The sequence below is a fragment of the Mobula hypostoma genome, chromosome 4 (genome assembly GCF_963921235.1).
Source record: "Mobula hypostoma chromosome 4, sMobHyp1.1, whole genome shotgun sequence".
Taxonomy (NCBI): domain Eukaryota; kingdom Metazoa; phylum Chordata; class Chondrichthyes; order Myliobatiformes; family Myliobatidae; genus Mobula; species Mobula hypostoma.
In genome coordinates, this window is record NC_086100.1 from 34,809,252 (window position 1) to 34,833,892 (window position 24,641).

At 41.5% G+C, this 24,641-nt stretch overlaps 1 long non-coding RNA gene across 2 annotated transcripts in view; it reads right to left on the reverse strand.

Moving 5' to 3' along the window:
• Positions 1 to 228: 228 nt before the first annotated feature.
• The window catches only part of LOC134345235 (uncharacterized), a 39,143-nt gene continuing 14,730 nt past the window's right edge, over positions 229 to 24,641 (reverse strand). Inside the window, exons 2-4 of one of the 2 annotated variants that reach the window (XR_010017641.1) lie at positions 20,724 to 20,868; positions 1,475 to 1,668; positions 229 to 926 (exon numbers count right to left, since the gene is read on the reverse strand). This is a non-coding gene — a long non-coding RNA (uncharacterized LOC134345235). Of the gene's footprint in view, positions 927 to 965; positions 1,669 to 20,723; positions 20,869 to 24,641 lie in introns of those variants that run through there. The other variant, XR_010017640.1, reaches the window with a different exon arrangement.

Sequence of the window (24,641 nt, forward strand, 5' to 3'; positions counted from 1 at the left end):
CCAAATGCAATATTGTCGTCAAGCATCTTCACTCCATCAGCGATAAAAGACAGAATTTCTGAGTCGCCACCTATTTCAATTCAACTTCCCATTCCCATTCATACATGGCATCCTCTATTACCACGAAAATAATAATAATAATAATAACTATATTATTTGTTATATAATTATATTTATTTATTAACATTAATTAATTCCTTATATATTATATAATATTCCTTGTAGCAATATAAGACCAGGTGGTTAACACAAAAAAAATCAAAATACACAATAAAAGACCAACAAATTTAAAACAATAAATGTAGAAAATGCCTGAAGAAACCAGAAGCAATCCAACACATTACCAGATCCTGCAGCAGTTTAACTCAATCTGATGATTTACACAGGCACAGTCAAGTGGCAAACTTTATTCACCAAGATCTTGCTTTAAAATACAAACTCACAAAATACACCACACCTTTCCATAAATGCAAGCCTGACCCACTTTTAGAGTCAAAGTGTTACAAAGTATATTACAATCAATCCATTACAACAGATAGGACAAGCTACAATAACTATCCAGATATAATATTACAGGATAAACAAGCAGGAACAACTTATTTATTAGATATAGCCATACCAAATACACATAGCATACAGAAATCAGTAAGTGAGAAACAAACAGAAATACACTGAATTAAAAGAGGAAGTTGAAAAGCTATGGAACATGAACAGAGTGTAGATTGTCCTATTGGTAATATCTACAACTGGTATCATCCCAAAGTCACTTCGCAATAGCATTAAACAATTAACCCTACACAGCAATATTTATGTAAATCTGCAGAAAGCCACAGTACTAAACACCACTAGAATAGTCGGAAAGTTCCTCAGAATTGAAAAATGTGTATGCCCGGCTGTGTCCGTATCTCAGGTTTTACCAGCTTGAGCTGAGAGAAAGTACAAATACAACAATAGTAATAATCACAATAACTTTATTTATCAAACACTTTTCATACAGATGATGTAGTTCAAAATGTTTTACAATTGGATAAAAGTACAAATATGAAAATAAAATAAAATAAAAAATAAACATGAAAATAAAAGACAAAAGATGTTAGTTAAAAAGAAGGTTAAATACATAGATTTTGAGCTGGCATTTAAAAGAGCTATCTGAGTCTGCATCCCTTATAATTTTAGGTATTGAATTCCATAGTTTAGCAGCGTAGTTCTTAATAGCTGACCTGGCAAATATATTTTGGAGGGAGATCGTTTAAATTTAAGAGACCGGCAAAAGCAGATAATGAATTCAGCTGCCATAATGTTCGCATTTGAGAGTTCATTAATATGAATATTGAAACCAGCAGAGAGGAGAATTCTGACATACAATAGAGGATAAGAGTTCTGTGAATTCCAAGAAAAAAGCCACTGGATTTAGGAGGGCAATAAATGGTAATGCAGAAGACAGGATCCATACCACAATGTTAAACAAATGTACCTCAAAACTTGAAAAATTGTTGACAGGCAGTAGAGTACACCTAAAATGCTTTTAGAATATGGTGGCAAGCCTGTCACCCAGTCCACTATGCCTTGGTATGTTGAAACTGTCGTAGTCAGGGGGACATAGTTCAGAAGAATGGCTGTATTCATTTGGCTTTAACCAGGTCTCAGTCAGGATCATAAAATCAGGATCTGTAGAGGCAAAAAAATCATTAAAGATAGAAGTCCAAAAAGGGATCTCACATTTAGAAGACCCAGCTTAAACAGAGCAGCTTGGAGTGGTGCAACAAGGGACTTTGATTTTAGGAGATGAAGGTTATTTCCGTATTACCTTTAATAGAGTAGTTCAGTCTGGTGACCCTTCGATTTACAATGGTCTGCATAGGATGGGCAACATTTAAAGAACTGCTGGAAAGTGAGGAGGAAGTAGTTGAGGCTCATATTCCATCTGTGTAGCCTCCAACTGATGACGCGAACATCAATTTTTCTAACTTCTGGTACTTACTTCTCCCCTCCCTCTCTGTTTTTCCATTCCCCATTCTAGCTCCCCTCTCACCCCTTCTCTTTTCCTCGCCTGCCCGTCATCTTCCTCAGGTGGCCCTCCTCCTTTCCGTTCTCCCATGGTCCTCTGTACTCTCCAATCAGATTCCTTCTTCTTCAGCCGTTTAGCTCTTCCATCTACAGCTCCGAGCTTCTACTTACACCCGCCCACCTTCCCCTCACCTGTTCTCACCTCTCATCAGCCACCTTCAGTTCCTTCCCCCACCTCCTTATTCTGTCTTCTTCCCCCTTCCTTTCCAGTCCCAATGAAGGGTCTCGGCCCGAAACTGTTTATCCCCATCCATTGATGTACCTCACTTGCTGGGTTCTTCTGGTATTTTGTGTGTATTTTACAAGATTTCCAGCATTTTGTGTTTACGTTGTTGTTGGAGCTTTGTTGTATTCTGTATAGGGACAGAAAATAAGTGTTTCAGATAAGTTTACCCACTTGGTGTCCTCCTAGTTCAGTTATTGGTTTGATCGGTCCAATTAAACCAATGGTCAATTTTGATCCAGAGTTTGCTAGTGGTGTGAAAAAGGAGATCCAATGAGGAGTAGAGGGATATAATCGTTCCAAACTAAAGAAAATCCAGTCATTATCTGGGACTTAATTATTGCCTACAGTAATGTGCCAAAGTCTTCAACACATATACATAGCTAGGGTGCCTTAGACTTTTGCATTACACTGTAGTAATTTTATGTATTGCACTGTACTGCTGCCACAAAAACAAAACAAATTTCATGACTTTTGTGAGTGATGATAAACCTGATTCTGATATGGGTCTCTGTTGGGACTGAGAGAGGGAAGGGGACAGGGAGAGGGGAATCCTGCTTTGGGAAAAAGGGAAGAAAGAGTGGAGGGAATGAAAAGCATCAGAGAAATGTTCTGTAATGATCAATAAACCAATTGTTTGGAATTAAATGACCTTGCCTGATGTCTCAGGGCTGGGTGTGTCTGCACCCATGCTCCTCCCCACCCCAGTACTCCTTCTCTGCCACCTGTCCTATATCCGTCCACCCTCGCTATTCCCAGCACCATTTTCTCCCACCAGATTTACAAACTTGCTCTCTGCTCCATGTTGATAAATACAGTACTGTGCAAAAGTCTTAGGCAACCTAGCTGTATTGTTGCATAGTATTGTATTTTCTGAATGCTGCAATAAATGGTCCTACTGCTGACATTATACTTGAGGACAAGTCATTATTGGAAAAACTAACAGGCCAAAGACTTCACTGAGGAATATTAGAATATTGTCCTGACCAAGAGGTGACTGGATTTTAAAAAGTCAGAGAAACTTTCAAGACAGTGTTGATGTGCAGAGGAATCTTGGGGTCCATGTCCATAGCTCCATAAAATTGACTACAATAAGTTACTTGGCATATTTGCCTTCATTAGTCAAGGAAATGAATTCAAGAATCTGGAGGACACGTTGCAGCTTTATAAAACTCTAGTTAGGACACATCAGGAATATTGCATTTAGTTCTGGTTGCCCCATTATGGGAGGATGTTAAGGCTTTGGACACGGTGCGGAGGAGTTTTACAAAGATGCTGCCGAGATTAGAGGACATGTGCTATAAGGAGAAGTCAGACAAACGTGGGTTGTTTTTTCTGGAGTGGCTGAGGCTGGTGAGAGATCTGATAGACGTTTATAAGATTATAAGAGGCATAGATAGAGTAGACAGCCAGTATCTTTCTCTCAGGGTTAAAATGTCTAATACCAGAGGCATGATTTAAGATGAGAGGGGAAAGTTCAAAGGAGGTATGCAGAGCAATCTTTTTTACACAACAGAGTAGTTTGTGAGTGCCCGGAAAATGCTGCCTGGGGTGATGGTGCAAACAGATATGATCGAGGCACTCAAAGGCTCTTAGATAGGCACGTGGATGTATAGGAGGTGGAAGAAAATGGACATTGTGTAGGGAGAAAAGGTAACTTCAGTTGGATATTTTATTACTAATTTTATTAGTCCAACACAACATTGTGGGCCAAAAGACCTGCTCCAGTGTGGTACTGTTCTGCCTTCTGTGTTCTAGGTTCTATTTCTATTTGCATTGGGTATCACACCAACTGCTAGATCTTCCATTGGCTTTAATCATATGTGGAATCCTTGATGCAATACTTGGTCAAATACTTCCTGTATTGTCAATGGTTACTCCTCTTTCCATCACCATTTTGCTCATACATTCATTGCTAATCAGGGTGTGATAAGATCAGAAGAAAATAGTTGTGACAGAACTGAAATTGAACTGAAAAGGACACCAGTGAGCAGATGTCACTTAATGGTACAATCAAAAGCTCTTCACATTCTTTCACTGATAACTAAGAGTATGGAGTGATAATTGTCAAACTTACATGCTGGCAATATTACACTTGGCCATCTCTTACTCTCAATGAAGTGAACCTGTCTAACTTGTGACAAGGCAAAGTGGGATTATCCGCAATGCCAGTCCGGAAATAAGTGAAGAGAAACAAGTGAGAAAGGAATAGAGGCTATCAATTGAAGTTATGAGAATAATTGCTTAGTTTTTGAGTACTGCTAATGAAAATTATTCTTTTTGAACAGAACAGCAAATTGGTCAGCAGGTAACGGGCTGGTTATTCAGATGTACATTTAGACACTATCTTTTCAACTCCAGGTTTTTAATTGTATTTTTAAATAATTGTATCTCTTTTTCAAGTTGTGCTTTCTTGGCGGTTGAAGTTTCCCTGTTCCCCCCAATCGTGGCTGGAGTTTTATTCGTATTTTGCTTTGCAAGTTTTATTATGACCAGTTTAATGGATCCTGGAATCCTACAACAAGGTAACAGATTTTTTTTCACAAACATGAATGAACCTCTCTAACCTTGTTCATTAGAATGAGATTATTTTCTAAATCCAGTTGTTAAAATAAGTGGTCTCAAAACTTCTCCCATAACTACACATCACAAGATGTACACACTTTAACTATAGGCTTCAACAGTAGACTACAGGGGGAAATGTATTCCACCAGAATTCAACGTCAGGAATATTTATTTTCAGATGAGGTTTGCCTGTTGTTTGTAAAATGTACTTTGAGAGACCACAGGTTGACCTTGCCTAGTACAAGATGATGTAAGCAAGAAAGGCTGTTTTTCCAGGAATATTTAAAGGTTAATTTCTGGTACTAGCTATTAATTCACTCCTTTTTCATTGTTTTGGCTGTCATTTTTCAGCAGAAGAGATGTTTGTCTGCCTTACTTTGCTTTCTATAATTGCCTAGATGATACACTGCCTGCAGGAATGGTAACATTTTAAGCTGTTTTGCGTAAAGGCCTTAACTGAGAGCACCAGAGCACTGTGCATCATTTCATTATCGTCCATTGTACTTCCTTCTGTCTCGGTCTCTAAGAGATCAATATTAATTTTAGTTCACCCTTTCCTTTTTATGGTATCTGTTTTAACTCTTCTATTTTTCCTTTCTTTATCAAAGCATTAGTCTACCTTTGTTGAAGTTTGAAATCTTCCCAGTCCTCAGGCTTACTGTTTTTTTTTGTTTTGCAATCTTGTGAGCCTTTTCTTTTGACTTAATACTGTCTTAAACTTCTCCTGTATTTTTCTATTGCATCTATGCGTCTATGCATTAATTTTTTAGAAGTGCGCCATTGCTGGTTTGCTGGCATATCTTTAGTGTGTTGTCCCAATTTTCGTTTGACTCACAACTCATGCCTTCATAGTTTCATACATCGTTACAGAATCGGACAGGCCATTCAGTCCATGATGTTTTGCCAGACTTGATGCTAATTTATACTAAATGCCCTCCTATTGTATCATCTGTTCCCTTTATATTCATGTGTCTATGTAAAAGCCTTTTAATCTCCACTTAACTGCCTGTGACCACTCTTAGTATTCCAGCTACCTACAACTACAAGACCATAAGATATAGGAGCGGAAGTAGGCTATTTGGCCCATTGAGTCTGCTCCGCCATTCAATCATGGCCTGACCCAATTCTTCCAGTCATCCCAACTCCCGTGCTTTCACCCCATACCCTTTGATGCCCCGGCTAATCAAGACCCTATCTATCTCTGCCTTAAATGCACCCAATGACTTGGCCTCCATAGCTGCTCGTGGCAACAAATTCCACAGATTTACCACACTCTGACTATAGTAATTTCTCTGCATCTCAGTTCTAAAAGGAAGTCCTTCAATCCTGAAGTCGTGCCCTCTTGTCCTAGAATCTCCTACCACGAAATAACTTTGCCATATCTAATCTGTTCAGACCTATTAACATTCTGAATGTTTCTATGAGGTACCCCACCCCCTCATTCTCCTGAACTCCAGGGAATACAGCCCAAGAGATGCCAGACATTCCTCATAGAGTAACCTTCTCATTCCTGGAATCATTCTCATGAATCTTCTCTGAACCCTCTCCAATGTCAATATATCCTTTCTAAAATAAGGAACCCAAAACTGCAGACAATACTCCAAGTGTGGTTTCACGAGTGACTTATAGGACCTCAAACATCACATCCCTGCTCTTATATTCTATACCTCAAGAAATAAATGCCAACATTGCATTCGCCTTCTTCACAACTGACTCAACCTGGAAGTTAGTCTTTAGAGTATCTTGCACAAGGACTCCCAAGTCTCTTTGCATCTCAGCATTTTGAATTCCCATCTAAATAATAGTCTGCCCGTTTATTTCTTCCACCAAAGTGCATGACCATACACTTTCCAACATTGTATTTCATTTGCCACTTCTTTGCCCATTCCCCTAAACTATCTAAGTCTCTCTGCAGGCTCTCTGTTTCCTCAACACTACCCACTCCTCCACCTATCTTTGTATCATTGTCAAATTTAGCCACAAATCCATTAATACCATAGTCCAAATCATTGACATACATCATAAAAAGCAGCGGTTCCAAAACCGGCCCCTGTGGAAATCCACTGGTAACTGCCAGAATAAGATCCCTTCATTCCCATTCTGTTTTTTGCCAACCAGCAAATGGTCCACCCATGCTAGTAACTTCCCTGTAATTCCATGGGCTCTTATCTTGCTAAGCAGCCTCCTGTGTGGCACCTTGTCAAAGGCCTTCTGAAAATCCAAGTACACCACGTCTACTGCATCTCCTTTGTCTACCCTGCTTGTAATTTCCTTAAAGAATTGCAGTAGGTTTGTCAGGCAGGATTTTTCTTTCAGGAAGCCATGCTGGCTTTGGCCTATCTTGTCATGTGCCTCCAGGTACTCCGTAATTTCATCCCTGACAATTGATTCCAAGAACTTCCAAACCATTGAAGTCAGGGTAACAGGTCTATAGTTTCCTTTCTGCTGCCTCCCACCCTTCTTAAGTAGTGGAGTAACGTTTGCAATTTTCCAGTCATCCGGTACAATACCAGAATCTATTGATTCTTGAAAGACCATCGTTAATGCCTCTGCAGTCTCTCCAGCTAATTCCTTCAGAACCCGAGGATGCATTCCATCGGGTCCAGGAGATTTATCCAGCCACAGACCATTAAGCTTCCTGAGAACTTTCTCCGTCGTAATTTTCACTGCACAAACTTCACTTCCCTGACACTCTTGAATGTGCGGTATACTGCAGATATCTTCCACTGTGAAGACTGATGCAAAATACACAATCAATTCCTCTGCCATCTCTGTATCTCTCATTACAATATCTCCAGCGTCATTTTGTATTGGTCGTATATCTACCCTCGACTCTCTTTCACCCTTTATATACTTAAAAAAATGCTTTAGGTATCTTCTTTGATATTAGTTGCCAGCTTCCTCTCATAATTCATCTTTTCCTTCCGAATAACTCTGTGTAAAAACCTTGCCCCTCATCTTGCCTTTAAACTTCCCCTCATCTAACCTTAAAATCATGCCCTCTGGTGTTTAACAATTGTACCCTGGGGAAAAGATTCTGAATATCTACTCCATCTATGCCTCTCTCAATTTTAAAAAAACTTCTACCCAGTCTCTCATCAGCCTCCAGTTCGTTGGTGGATCGACCCAAGTTTGTCCAGCCTCTCATTCTAACTCATACACTCACATCCAGGCAGCATCCTGGTGAGCCTCTCCTGCACCTTCTCCACAATCTCTCCATCCTTCCTATAATGAGGTGACCAGAACCGCACACAATAGTACAAGTGCAGTCCGACTAAAGTTTTCTCTAATTTCCTTAGTCTTTTACTCAACACCTCTACCAATGAAGGCAAGCGTTCTTTAGCACCTTATCCAGTTGCTTAGCCACTTTGATCTCCTCTGTACTTCAATGCTATTAAGGGATCTGTCATTAACAGTATATTTTCTCCTTTCATTAGATCTTCCAAAGCACATCAACTCATACTTGCTTGGATTACATTCCATCTGGCACTTATCTGCTCTTATCTGTGTCTGATCCATATACCACAGTATTCTTTGATAGTCACTTACACTGTTCACAACTCCACTAATCTTGGTGTCATCGGCAAACTGACTAATCCACCTGGCTCGTTTTTATCCAAATCATTGATATATATCACAAACACAGAGGTCCCAGCACTGACTCTTGCAGAACACCACTGGTTATGGACACCCAGCAGAGTGACAGAATAACAGCCTTCCACCGCTACCCACCATTTTCTATTGGCATGCCAGTTCTGAATCCATATGCCATTCACTCTTTAGGATGAGGATTAGTTCTCCCTTTATTCAATGCATTGTTAACTTCTGAATCAACTTACCATGAGGGATCTTATTAAATGCCTCACTGAAGTACATGTAGTTGACATCCACCGCCCCTTGTTACTTCCTCAGAAAACACTAACAAATTTATAAGGCATGATTTTAAGCCACACGACGCTGACTGTCCCAAAGCAGTGCTTGCTTTTCCTAAGGTATATTAATCCTGTCCTTCAGTATCCTCTCCAATAGTTGACCTTCATGGCTGTGACGCTCACCGGCCTATAATTACCATCAATGACATTGTCCATATGGAAACCAATGTTAACAGGATCATTCCAGACTACTGTAGGTTCCTCTCCAGCTGTACAGAACCACATGCTTTACCCTGGACCTGAACAGGCAACATACTCTTCAGGGCTCGTATTCATAGTGGCAGCCATTTTTTCTCATATTCTCTTCAGCCTGCTTTCAGCCACACAGGACCCCGCTACTTTTGGGACAAGTGGGTCCTAAAGAGCTGCCTTCTGAAATCTGACCTAGGAATGTGACCACTCATAGTAACATTCTCATTCCTTTTTGAAGTGTTCGACTGTATTTAATCCAAGTGTTATAAAGGGCTCCTGTATACAGAAACTTCCAGCTCAACGATGCATTGCAATGTTGGAATCTCAGACTCCAGCTCACTAACTCAGAGCCACAAGTTCTTTGAAATGCAGATGTGGTTGGCATGTATACCAATGTTTTTCTATTTGCTTGCATAATCTGCAGCTATAATATTTCACCTTCTGTGCCATGCCCAAATCAGAATATTTATTTAATTCAACCAATTTATTTAATTATATAATGGCTGTTCACACAAGTCCAAACTCTATGGATACTGAGCTAAAAATATGCTGTTCTTCAGGTTGGAGTAGAAACTTTATATTCCCAAGTGCCAATTCTATTATTTAACCTAGCTAATTAACCCTCTCCCTAGCTGGTTACTGAATTACCTGAGAGACTAAAACTGCTTGCTTACCACTTGTTTACCACTCCAATTTGGAACGACTAAGTTTTGAAGTGTTAACTATAAACTAATCTATTTTTAAAGTGAAAACATACCCTCTGACTTCAGAAAGAGACAATGTTATAAACAAGGTTATAACAAAGTCAATTGATTTACAAACACGTAGGTCATACATCAGCTGTACCTAGAGAAGAGCTCCTCTTTTACACTGTGTAGCCTTTTGTTGAACAGTTCAGCTGCTCATTGATAAAAGCTATACCTTTCAGAAGTGCATCCTGACTTTGTATGAGCCAATGACAGAACAATAAAGGAAGTTTGTGGGTGTCTCAGTCAGCACTCCCTATTCTAGCAACAGGAGGAGCTCAGCAGGTCAGGCAACGTCTATGGATAGGAATAAAGAGTCGACATTTCGGGCCGAGACATAAGACCATAAGATATAGGAGCAGAATTAGGCCATTTGGCCCATTGAGTCTGCTCCACCATTTCATCATGGCTGATCCAATTTTCCTCTCTGCCTCAGCCCCCTGCCTTCAGCCCATATCCCTTCATGCCCTGACCAATCAAGAATCTATCAATCTCTGCCTTAAATGTACCCAAAGACTTGACTCCACAGCTGCCAGTGCCAATGAATTCCACGGATTCATCAGTCTCTGGCTGAAAAAATTCCTCATCATCTCTGTTCTAAAAAGATGCCCTCTATTCTGAACCTGTGTCGTCTGGTCTTAGACTCCCCCACCAAAGGAAATATCCTCTCCGCATTCACTCTATCGAGTTCTTTCAATATTAGATAGGTTTTAATGAGGTCACTCCCTCATTCTTCTGAATTCCAGTGATTACAGGCCCAGAGCCATCAAACGCTCTTCATATGACAAGCCATTCAATCCTGGAATCATTTTTGTGAACCTCCTTTGAACCCTCTCCAGTGTCAGCACATCCTTTCTTAGATAAGAGACCCAAAACTGCTCACAATACTCCAAATGAGGTCTCACCAGTGCTTTATAAAGTCTCAACATTCCATCCCGGCTTTTATATTCTAGTCCTCATGAAGTGAATGCTAACATCACATTTGCCTTCCTCACCATCAACTCAACCTGCCAATTAATCTTTAGGGAATCCTGCACAAGGATTTGCAAGACCCTTTGCACCTCAGACTTTTGTATTTTCTCTCTATTTAGAAAATAGTCTGTGTTTTTATTTCTTCTACCAAAGTGCATGACCATACACTTCCTGACACTGTACTCCATTTGCCACTTTTTTGCTCACTCTCCTAATCTGTCTAAGACCTTCAGTAACATATCTACATCCTCAAAACTACCTGCCCCTCCAACTGTCTTCAGATTGTCTGTACACTTTGTCACAAAGCCATCAATTCCAGCATCCAGGTTATTGACACATAACATGAGAAGAAGCAGTCCCAGTGCAGACCCCTGTGGAACACCACTAATCACCGGCAGACAGCCAGAAAAGGCTCACTTTATTCCCACTCTTTGACTCCTGCCTTGTACCGGGACTGGAAAAAGGGGGTAAGAAGCCAGAATAAGAAGGTGGGGGAGTGGAAGGAATACTAACAGGTGTTAGGTGAAGCCTGTCTTTCTTCTCCCCGTCTCCCTTCTCTCTTTTTCCCTTCCCCATTCTGTCTCCCCTTTAACCCTTCTCTTCTGCTTGCCTGCTCATCACCTCCCTCTGGTTCAAAGTGTATTATCAAAGTAAATTGATAAATTGGAGTACTGTGTCCAGTTCTGGTCGCCTCACTATAGGAAGGATGTGGAAGCATTGGAAAGGGTACAGAGGAGATTTGCCAGGATGCTGCCTAGTTTAGAGAGTATGGATTATGATCAGAGATTAAGGGAGCTAGGGCTTTACTCTTTAGAGAGGAGGAGGATGAGAGGAGACATGATAGAGGTGTACAAGATAATAAGAGGAACAGATAGAGTGGATAGCCAGCGCCTCTTCCCCAGGGCACCACTGCTCAATACAAGAGGACATGGCTTTAAGATAAGGGGTAGGAAGTTCAAGGGGGATATTAGAGGAAGGTTTTTTACTCAGAGAGTGGTTGGTGCGTGGAATGCACTGCCTGTCAGTGGTGGAGGCAGATACACTCGTGAAGTTTAAGAGACTACTAGACAGGTATATGGAGGAATTTAAGGTGGGGGCTTATATGGGAGGCAGGGTTTGAGGGTCGGCACAACATTGTGGGCCGAAGGGCCCGTACTGTGCTGTACTATTCTATGTTCTATGTTCTATGTAAATTTATTAACAAAGTACATATATGCCACCGTATAGAATTCTCCAAACGTGGTCCCATCAAAGTCAAAAACTTCCTTAGTTTGCTATTTCATGCATGTTTACAACAAACCCTATGCAATATGCAGATAAACTGTTAAAGTGACAAGTAATATTCCAGTTACAGAAGTGTCAGGAAGTGTCATTTCCAGCAAGACTGAATCTAGTTACATAGCCTTGACATTCAATGAGATTATTGTTGGACAGAACAGATCAGGAGTTTTCTGAGTCCTCCACAGTATGCAATCTCACTGGGCAATATAGTGGTACTAGTGGCATCTTGTTCCTCTGCCCTCCTCCTCGGTACTTGTGCCAGATAAGGTGTCATATGCAGATCTAGTATCAAACCTCAGCTGGCATGCTGTTGGGGATTGGAACTGTTGGCTGTGAGTGTCAGAGTAACAGGGTGGCAAGGTGGTAACAGCACAGACCCGGACTTTCAGCCCACCAAGTCAATTCTAAATACTCATGTGCAATAATCCTATGATAATCCCAAGTTTTGATTCTCTGCACAGTCTCATCAACTCTCCCCAGATTCTACCTTTCATCTACATGCCAGGGACAATTTACGGTGGCCATTTAGCCCACCAACATTGCGATGAGGGTAAAAACTGGAACACAGAAAGGAAACCCCTACAGTCACAGGGACAACGTGCCAACTCTCTGAGAACACCTGAGCTCGGCATTACTAGTCTTGTGAGGCAGCAACTCTACTAGTTGCTCCATTGTGCCAACCCAAGCCAAGGCTAGATCAAGTCATGATGTATTTCCAGGGACATTTTCATCCCCACTTCTATTGCCAATGAGATTCCACATTCTGAGGAGTTATGATGAATGATTAGGTTATGCTGTGAGACTGTGGTATCAGATGGATATAGATGGGAGCCCACACCACCCAATTACAGCCACGTGAACAATTAACCTACTAACCCATAACTCTTTGGAATATGGGAGAAAACCAGAGCGCCTAGAGGAAACCCACGTGGTGACGGGGAAAGTGTACAAACTCCTTATAGACAGTGGCGGAATTGAACCCGGTTCATTGGCGCTGTAATAGCGTTGTGCTGACAGCTACGCTACAGCAGCACCACCAATTGTTTCAACTCATTTAGTTTCTTGCCTCCCTCAATGGAATTTGGCTACCCAGCACAATTATATATGACCCTGTGGGTCAGTCTCTGAATAGCACTGGGAGTCTCCCATTTTGTGCTGCCACCCCCTAGATCTTCTGAATGCTCGTTTGCTGTTCTGATTTGAAAGCTCGTGTAATTCTAACACTCTGCTCCTTGTGATGGTAGGCTCAGATATAGCATTGCACCAGAATCTGGATCCGAAGGTTGTTGAGGTGAATGGCAAGGTATTTGATTTGAGATGGTGCCAAGTGTGCCAGTTCTATCGACCACCCCGCTGTCTGCATTGCAGATTCTGCAATGTCTGCATTGAGGTGAGTAGCTCAAAAATAGATCAACTGTATGGGACAGAGAGTTTGAAAATGAATTCCAGAAAAACACGTATTATTCATTTTCTTGCTCAACCCCTTATTACTTAGTTTTAAAATCTTTCTCTCTTTTATTTTAAAGATATATTTTCTCCTTACTGAAAAATTAGCTGAAGTATTCATATATAAATAAATATAAAAAATAATGTTTGACTATTCCAGATAAGAAACTTGACTTTGACTGAATGGCCATGGTGAACCTACAGAATGGACATAAGTGACAGAGGCCCATCCTTCAGATCTGCTCAGCTGCTCAATAAATTCATGGCTGCTCTGATGGGTGACCCTCAACTCTACTCTTCTACCTGATCTCCATCACCTTCGACTCTCTGGTAATACAACCACCTGTCAGTAACAGCCTGGAGGTACATTAATGACACAGCATCTGATATTTCCTATGGCAGAGATTTCCAAAGATTCAGAAACCTCCAGGGGCAAAAAATACATCCTTATCTCGGCCTTGAGTGAACATCCTTTTATGGTCCCCGTTGAGGGAACAAGCAGCTTTCCACCCTGTCAAGCCCCACTAGAATTGTACATGGTTGATAGGATTCATTCAAAGTCTAGCATATAGCCTCAATCTTTCTTCCTCCCAGGATTTTAATGAACACTCTCTGCACTCCCTGCATGGCCAGTATATCTTTCTATAAGTAATGAGAGCAAGTCTGCATATTTGGTCCTATCAAAGTCATACTAATTAATATCAAAACACCCTTACTTTATTACTCTATGCCTGTGTACAACGAGACTTAGATGACATCCAGACATGGACCGTTAAAGTGTCAAGTAAAATTCATGCCACAAAAGTGTCAGGTAGTGACATTTCCTACAAGAGTGAAGCTAGTCATGTACACTTGACAGTCAATGACATTATTGTTGTTGAGTTGCCCAACAATATCCTGCGGGGGGGGAAGGTGTTGTCACCCTTCACAAGGAACACAACTGGATCAGTCACACTGATGTCATGATTACAAAAGTAGGGCAGAAGTTGGATATCCTTCAGTAAATGACATCCTAAGGCATTTATACAATTTACAAGGCACAAGTCAGAAGCATGATGGAATTCTCTCCATTTGATGGGATGAACGCATTGTCGACAATTCTCTAGAAGCTTGTTATCACCCAGGTCAGTTGGCTTAACCGGTATCCCACCATCCACCTAAACGTGCACTCCCTCCATTACCAGTGCACTGGGGCTCACAGCAGGCTCCTCCAAACCCACCTTCCAAACCCACCAGCACAATCACCAGAGACATGAAAGCTAGAGTTAGGGAAAACCATCTGCATTTTCCCTTTGACTTGCATACCATCATGATCTGGAAATATTACCAGTGTCTACCTTTGCTAGCTGTAAACTCTGGAACTTGCTACCTGACAACATGATGGAAGTTCCTTCACCAGCAGGACTGGAGCAGTTCAAGAATGTGGCTGATCACCACATCCTCAATGGCCATTATGGATGGGCAATAAATGCTGGCCGTGACAGTGGTATACAGATTCAATGTTCCACTGGACTTCCTAAGTTCTACTTGAGTGTTCGCTGGAAAAGTCAGAAATTTTAGACCATTTTTTGTCATCTTCTAATGTAATCATAAAAATAACAAGGCATTACCTGTGATAAGCATTTATTCCAGTGTAAATGATTGATGCATTTTAGGAAAAGGAAAATAGAGTTGCTCTGACTGCTGGAAGTAGGAACTCCAAAATGTGTGAGCAATTTAGCTGCTAAAAATAAAGGTGATAGTGGTGGTCATGGAAGCTAATTTCAACCCCTGATTTTTCCCTAGTGACACCCTTAAAGGTGTTTCGGACTGAAACCCTTCGTCAGGACTGAAGGAAGAACTTTGGGGAGGGTTTGAAGAATGCTGGTAGTTGAAAAAAACAGCAATTTTAAAGACAAAGGGCTGGGGGAGGGGAAGCAGGGAGATGATTGGCAGGAGAACAATGCGAAGTAGTAGAAGGAGGCGGAACTATGAGGGAGGTGATGTAAAATAGGGATAGAGGAAGGGAGGGGGAGGGAATTACCGGAAGTAGGAGAATTCTATGAATACCCCACCACTAAGCACATCTTTCCCTTTCCACCTCTCTCCGCTTTCCGCAGAGATCGATCCCTCCACGACTCACTTATCCGCACGTCCATCCCCACGGATCTCCCACCCGGTACTTATCCCTGTAAGCGTAAGTGCTACACCTGTCCCTACACCTCCTCTCTTGCCACCATTCAGGGCCCCAAACAGTCCTTCCAGGTGAGGCAACACTTCACTTGCGAATCTGTTGGGGTCATCTATTGCATCCGGTGCTCCCGGTGCGGCCTCCTTTACATCGGTGAAACCCAACGCAGATTGCGGGACCGCTTCGTCGAGCACCTCCACTCCATCCACCACAACGGACAGGATCTCCTGGTAGCCACCCACTTCAACTCTGCTTCCCATTCCCATTCAGATATGTCCATACATGGCCTCCTCTACTGCCATGATGAGGCTAATCTCAGGTTGGAGGAGCAACACCTCATATACCGTCTAGGTAGTCTCCAGCCCCTTGGTATGAACATAGAATTCTCCAACTTCTGGTAATTCCCTCTCCCTCCCTTCCTCTATCCCTATTTCACATCACCTCCCTCATAGTTCCGCCTCCTTCTACTACTTCGCATTGTTCTCCTGCCAATCACCTCCCTGCTTCTCCTCCCCCACTCCTTTGTCTTTAAAGTTACTGTTTTTTTCAACTACCAGCATTCTTCAAACCCTCCCCAAAGTTCTTCCTTCAGTCCTGACGAAGGGTTTCAGCCCGAAACGTAGACTAATCTTTTCAACTGATGCTGACTGACCTGCTGAGTTCCTCCAGTGCATTGTGAGTGTTCCCTTGACAACAGCATCTGCAGATTATTTTGTGTTTACCCTTAAAGGTGTACAGATGTAGGCGTTGATCCAGATGCACAGGTGTAGGCGTCGATCCAGATACACAAACAGAGGCACATGTGATGGCAACTGCATGTCTATTAATTATAAACTACAACCCTTAAAGTAATAGGCAACTATTCTGCATGTGATGCGTTTTGCTATGAACTGGGTTATACAGTTGAAAGAATCAGATAGACTGACCTTGTTACAGGCCACCTCATTTTGCTTTTTGTTCAAAGGCAATAAAGGAATGAGTAGCATAAGGTATAAAATTGTCAAACTAATTTACAGAGTAAACAAGGAAAGTGGCTCCCATGACACAACTGCTGCAAATGTTGACTAATTGGAACAGATGGCATCTCTGCAATGATGGAAGTATAGTCAAAGTAATTTCACTTGACAGTTTATCACCTGATGCAGCTCCTTTATTTTCTTTAAATAAAAAAAGTGGATGGTCTGTTACATGGTCAGTCTATTCGATGGCCGAAGTGTACGGCCCGGGTGAGTTTTGATAGCATTACCCCTTTGTATTTATTAATTCTGATACCATGGCCAGAAATGTTTTATGAATTAATAGAAAGATTTAATATAAGTGAAAAATCCAGCACCTAGAAGTTTTAATCTAACTTCCTTTTATTAGTTAGTGGGATGGGTGTATGGCAATGGATATTTTTGCCTACAAATTTGAACAGGAAGAAAAAATGCAAAATTTTGAATTTGTTCATGACAATTATGATAGTGATTAAATCCAGGGAAATTTGAGTCGATTGCTAAATTGGGCAGGGGGTCTTATGTTCATGACCTAAATCAGCATGTTTGACGTTTTCCCAGCGTCAGACAAACACCTCGGAATGTCACCTTGCGACAAACATTTCAATCCTTGGTGACTCCCAGATCCTGAGGCTGTTGCTTGTTGAACAGTTGCAAAACAAAACAAGCTGTATAATGGGCTCCTTCAATTTGATGGCATTTAGGAAGTCATTGTTGCCACTGAGGGACTTCGCAAGGCAACCCCACGTCTCACTGAGACGGTCCACACATATTCCACTGTGAACAGTCTGCACTCAAGTGAATTATCCTTGGTGCATAGGTGAGAGGTAGAATAGGAGGGGAGTTGATCAGCAGTTGGAAGAGAAGTTTTGGGAATAAGATAGGATTAGTGTAAATGGATGGTTGGTTGTCGTAGTAGACCCTGTAGGCTGAAAGGCTGTTACCATGCTGTATTTTAGATGCAGATTTGGGAAAACCTTCCTTTAGGGCAGTCACGAGCCGCCATGAGGAATCCAAGAGGATTTACTCGTATTTTGGTCACACAGTGGCCATTTTTAACATGCTGGCTAAGCATAAAATAGATGTGAAGTCACAGGTTCTTGTTACAAAAATTGCAACATTTTCACTCTCACTGGATACATGAAAAATCAAACAAACAGCTGTAAGAGGTAAACAGGAATTGGCCATTTGCCTTTTAAACCTGCCTCACTATTCAATAAGGTCATCAACTCATTAAATAAATACTGAATTTAAATAAGTCTTAACTCAGTCATAGTAGTTAAGAAGCTACAATATTATTTTAAAAGCACCAGCTGCGTGAGGATTGGAGCTTTAAGAGCTGATGACATTTTGCAGACCATTACATTGCAAAGTTGCAGCAATAACACTGAACTGAGCCTGATTTTGCCAAGAACCAGTGTTATTTTGCCAATAACACTGCTTTCTGGATTCTTCAAAGCACCCAGATGCTGTTGTATGCTTTTACAGATAGGGCTTACTTGTATTTGAAAAGGCGGGAGAGATAGCCAGCGTGCCTTTGTGGATGTGCAGGTGCGGAGGGTGACATCATCCCTTACAAACCTGACCGAGCTTCGTGAGAAAGTAGTGAAAATGAATGTTGAGAGTAGGACAATGGATGTTGTCTCCGTGAACCTTCGGAAGCCAATTGACAGGGTCCCTCATGGTAGGCTGAACATAAAGTTTAAAATGCATGGGATATTTGGTGACTTGGTAGACTGGATTCAAAACTTGCTCAGCCATAGGAGATAGAGGATACTGGTGGAGGGCAGTTATTCTGACGGGAGGTCCGTGGCCAGAGGTGTTCCACAGGAATCAGCGCTGGGGCCTTTGTTGCTTGTGAATGAGCAGGATAAAAAATGTAGGTAGGCCGACTAGGAATTTTGCAGTCAGCACAAAAATTGGTAAATTTGTGAATAATGAGGAAAAATGTCAAACAAAGCAGCATTTTAATTTCTCTTTACTCTTTTGTACAGTCAGAGTCACTTTCCCAGGACAGAAATGTCAAATACCAGAGGTCACAGGTTTAAAGGCAGAGGGGGAAGTTTAAAGGAGATTTAAAGGCTTTTTTTTTAACACAGTGAATAAAAGATGCTTAGAATGCACTGCCAGTGGAAGTGGTGGAAACAGATGTAACAGCAGCATCTAAGAGGCACAAGAATAGGCAGGAAAGAAAGGTGGGTATACTGTATAGTCAGTGGCCACACTCCTGTACCTAATAAAATGGCCACTGAGTGTATGTTCGTGGTCTTCTGCTGCTGTAGCCCATTCACTTCAGGGTTCAGCATGTTGTCCGTTCAGAGATGCTCTACTGCACACCACTGTTGTAACCTGTTGTTGTTTGAGTTACTGTTGTCTTCCTGTCACCTTGAACCAGTCCGGCCATTCTCCTCTGACCTCTTTCATTAACAAGGCTTTTCACCTACAGAACTGCCACTCACTGGATGTTTTTTTTTGTTTGTTGCACCACTCTCTGTCAACTCTAGAGACTGTTGTGTGTGAAAATTCCAGGAAATCACATGTTTCTGAGATACTCAACCACTTTGTCTGGCACCAACAATCATTCCATGGTCAAAGTCACTGAGGTCACAATTCGTCCCCATTCTGATGTTTGATCTGAACAACAGCTGAACCTCTTGACCATGTCTCAAACAAGAGAAAATCTACAGATGCTGGAAATCCGAGCAACACACACAAAATGCTGGAGGAAATCAGTAGGCCAGGCAGCATCTATGGAAAAATGTACAGTCGACATTTCAGGCCAAGACCCTTCAGCAGGACCAAAACATCGACTATACTTTCTTCCATAGATGCTGCCTGGCCTGCTGAGTTCCTCCAGCATTTTGTGTGTGTTGCTCTTGACCATGTCTGCATGTTTATATGCATTGAAATGCTGCCACGTTATTGCCTGATTTGCATTAGTGAGCTGGTGTTTGGTGTAACTCAAAGTGGCCACTAGGTGTAGAGCATGTGCAGGCAGGTGGAGTTAGCTTAATGTGGCGTCATGGATGAAGGGACTGTAGGGGCTGGTCCTGTTTTACCCTGTTCTATGTTTGGAATGGGTCAGGAGCACTCCCTCAACCTTGAGAAATTAAAGTACAGTATGAGGAACATTTGATGGCTCTGGGCCTGTACTCACTGGAATTTAGAAGAATGAGGGAGATCTCACTGAAATCTATTGAATGTCGAAAGGCCTAGATAGAGTGGTTGTGGAGAGGATGTTTCCTATAGAGGGGGAGTCTAGGATCAGAGGGCACAGCCACAGAATAGAGGGATGTCCATTTAGAACAGAGATGAGGAGGAATTTCTTTAGCCAGAGGGTGGTGTATCTATGGAATTCATTGCCACAGACGGCTGTGGAGGAGAAGTCATTGGGTATATTTAAAGCAGTAGCTGATCAGTTCTTGATTAGTAAGGGTGTCAAAGGTTACAGGGAGAAGGCAGGGAAATAGGGTTGAGGGAGATAATAAATTAGCCATGATAGAATAGCAGAGCAGACTTGATGGGCCAAATGGCCTAATTCTGCTCCTATGTCTTATGGTCTTCAGCAATGAGTTAATTCTACTTGGATCAGAGGTCATATTGAAAATATTTCATCAACTGATTGGATAACTAGTTTATTATAGATGATCAGTTGTGGATCGTATATAAATGGCATGTCATATAAAGGGATGCAGAATTATCAAAGTTGAAAGATGCTTTTTCTTATTCCAGGATTTTGACCACCATTGTAAATGGGTGAATAACTGTGTCGGGAGAAGGAATTACCGCTTCTTTTTCTTCTTTGTCTTCTTTCTTGCTGTTTACATGCTGACTGTTCTGGGGTCCTGTATCATGTACCTTATTATAAACTACCATGAGCCAATGACAGTGGAGAAGACTACTACGTATCCTTTCATTCTGACCCCTGAGACTGGCACAGTTTATTAGTGGGTGTAAAGCAAAGCCTCTCAGCCTTTCTTATGCCATGGACCAATACAATTAAGCAAGGGTCTGTGGACCCCTGGTGTAAAATGAAGGGGAAAGCTCATGTGATTACCCCTGCACAGTATCGCCACCTGCTGGAGGGTCAGCATTACTGAAGAAATCCGCAGATGCCACATGCTGTGTACATACATCTATTGATGCTTCTGGACACATCTTCAGTGATGTTCCTGGAATCATCGGGTGTTTCGGGTCTTTCAACATCAAACAACCTCCTCCAGGTGACCTAGCTGGGGCTGATCAGACCCCAGCTTGTGTCCAGATGGCTCAAGAAATCCTGTGGGCACAATGGGCATTGTTAACTTGCTGGCTAAGCATTAAATTAATGTGAAGTCACAGCCGCTTCTAAAAACGGTAAAATTTTCACACTCACTGAACTTCATGAAAACATCTACAAGCAGGTGTAAGAGTTAGAAACAGGAAGTGGCCATCTGCCCTTTAAACATGTTTCACCATTCAGCAAGATCATCAACTCATTAAATAAATATTGAATTTAAATACTTCTTAACTCAGTAATAGTACTTAAGAAACTACAAGATTATTTCAAAAGCCCATCCTTCAGGCAGGACAGTGTTCACCCAGCTGGCCTACCTATGACTTCGGTTCCATCCACGTGGTTAACTGTCTTTTCAGTTCCAGAGCAACAGGATGGATAGTTGTGACATCTATATCTCTGAAGGAATGGATAGAATTGCTCCACACTCTCACCCTCATTCCAATATACAGTGGCTTGTGGACTAAGGTTTCTCAGTTCCCCAGTACACCAGCCTTATGTGGCTCTCAATTTTGTCCATCTGTGCATTTTCCTTAATCTTAACCCTCAGCTGTATTGTTCTGGTTCCGATTGTTGTTTTTCTCTTCCCTGTGCTTTTCCTCTTTGGATCACATACTGAATTCATTGCACTGGGAGTAACCATGTCAGAACAGGTAAAAACATGAAATAAAAATGTCCTTCTTTTTCCTGAGTTGATGGAAACAAGTAAAAATGAGGTACAGCGGATCATAAATTCACATTTCTGCTTTATTTGCTTGTTTTTATTTGCTCAAAATCCTGCATTGAGCCTAATTTAGTTTTGAGGTTTTCCTTTGAAGCACTCATTAGATAAAGTGGGGCCTGGAATTTACTGACACTCCATGTCTTATGACCAGGTCAGTGCCACGTAGGAGTTAGAGTTGTTAATAGAAATTATAATTTATATCAGGAAAATGCTACCTGGATTGTCAAAGCTGCTCCATCATTTATCAAAACCACGGCCATGTTCAAACATTTAAACTAACAATGTTTTTGTTGCTCATTTTCTGGCACCAAGCTTGTGTATTACTGAGCCTGGGTATGTCCCTTCACAAGGTGTTAAACTAGGACCGGCTGCCACCAGTGGAGAAAGTAGTTTTTTTATCTCCAAAAAGCCAGATATCTGTCCTTTAACCATAAACGCTGCTGATGTTGCAAACTGTATTGCATTAAGTCAGTGCTAAGAAAAAAAGTCTAACAGAGTTTTAAATTATTCAGCACTCGATCGAATGAGCAGGGGTGAGTAATCATTTTATGTTGAGAAAATGAGTAGTCATCAACTTAAACAACAGGAATTCTGCAGATGCTGGAAATTCAAGCAACACACATCAAAGTTGCTGGTGAACGCAGCAGGCCAAGCAGCATCTATAGGAAGAGGCGCAGTCGACGTTTCAGGCCGAGACCCTTCGTCAACTTAAAACTGCCAGTAAGTAGGGGAGAAAAGATTAGAGAAAACTTGTTTCTGTGGAGTAGAAGACTGTGAAATGGTACAGTAGTCAGGTGAATTTGTAGGTCAGTAAATATTTCTCTGACTTCCATTCGCTTGAATTCATAGCTAATCTAATGGAATCCATTCTAAACACCCCAACAAAAATATGATATATTTGACAGCTGTTTTGCCACAAACAACAGATAAGATAGAAGACAGTACTTCAATTAAAGGGGAACTAAAAGAAAAACTTCTGAAATATGAAAAATGTAAAAAAATGTTACAGATACAGAACATATACATGTAGGACCATACAGATTTGCACAAAATCAGAACAGATTCTCCTGTACGATAAATATCTATGGATCTTCATTTTGCTTACAGTTCAGTAATAGTATCCAATAAGTGATATATTAATTTTATTCTGCCTATTTCGATGTCTAAATGATATGGGTATTTAACTGTTCTAGTAAGTAATCTATTTAAATGATTGACAGTGGAGTAGATTCTTGGGTGATTGTCATGGCTACTCTGTCTACATTCATCACTTCCAGTGGAAGATGGTTTGCTAAGGGCATGTGGGACAATATCTCCTCCATATACTCTCCACCACTAACCACAACTACCAAGAAAACTGGAGAATGCCTACACCCCAGTGACCCAGCAAGCCAATGTTTTCAGGAACTTAATCATGTGAATAAATTCTACCTCATAGAATAATGATATCCCCCTTTCTGACAGTACAATAAAGCGGAAGATAGAACGAACACCTTCACACGTGGTTGGAAAAGAAACTTTTTCATTGTCCTTTGTGGTCGTATTGTGCCAAGGTGGGTGGAAGCTGAAGAATGGATGATTTCTTTTACATAATCAGTTATTTCATTTATGTAATCTGTCATACCAGAACATAGCATTCTGTATTAACGCAAGAAATACTTTGCAGAAAAATTTTGTTTGTGGTTGGATTACTGGCATGAAGTATACTGTATGTGAGAATATTATCCAACATTGCTCTAACCTGGTGAACCCTTCCACACTGTTTAAGTAGGAACAGGAAGTAAAATTTGTAATTTCAGAAAAGTGATACGTTAATCAACATTGGGATAGTGAATTGGACCAAACACATCACTACTCTATTCTCTCTCTCCTTCTCTTTCTGTCTGCTTGTCTGTCTGTCTCTCTCCCTCTCCCATGCTCTCCTTTTCTCCCTCTCTCTCCCTCTCTCACTCATTCCCCATTTAGTACAGCTGGGTAGTTCTCTGTCTGAGCTGGTGGTAAGTGGACCTGGAGCACCACAAGGGACTGTCCTGCCTCCGTTTCTGTTCACACGGTACACCTCAGACTTTCAGTACAAATCAGAGTCCTGTCACTTGCTGAAGTTCTCTGATGACTCTGTGGTGGTTGGGTGTATCAGACATGGGTGGGAGTCGGAGTACAGAGGACTGGTGGACAAGTTTGTGGAGTGGTGTGGGAGGAATCACCTGTTCCGGAATGTGGCCAAAACCAGGGAAATGGTGATTGAGTTTGGGAGGAAGAGGACTGTGGTGAGTCTTGTATACATTCTGGGAGAAGTAGTTGCGGTAGTGAAGGAGGACAAATACTTGGGTGCTCACCTCGACTGGAAAACCAGCACCAAGGCTGTTTACAAGAAGGAGATGAGCAGACTCTATTTTCTAAGGAAGCTGCGATCCTTCAATGTCTGCAGTGGGATGTTGGAGATCTTTTACCAGTCTCTTGTAGTGAGTATAGTCTTTGCAGCTTTATGTTGGGGGAGCAGCATTGGTGCTGGTGACGCAAAAGAACTAAATAAACTCATCAAAAAGACTGGATCCGTCCTTGGCTGCAACCTGGACTCTTTTGAGCTAGTGGTGGAGAGGAGGTCATTAAACAAACTGTTATCCATTATAGACAATGAGGCACATCCTCTCCATAACCTACTAAATAGCAGAGCACCCTTTCAAGCTGACTGATTCAGCTCCACTGTGACAAGATTGTTACAGAAAGCCTTTCCTACCAAAAGCAACAAGCATATACAACAGTTCAACCCTGTGTGACAGAACACACATCATAGTATAATAGTTTCTGTTTCATTATTTTGTGCATTATTATAGCCCATTGGTACATTATCATTGTGTATATTATTACTCTGTACTTTAGTGTTAGTTAAGTTTGCCCACTGTTAAGTCTAAGTTGTGTTTTTAATTGTCGCTGCTGTAACGAAAGAATTTTCTACTCAGGATCAATAAAGTATTATGATTAGTAATAGTAGTATTTCTCCCTCTCCCTCTCCCCTCTCCCTGTTTCTCCCTCTCCCTCCCTCCCTCTCTCC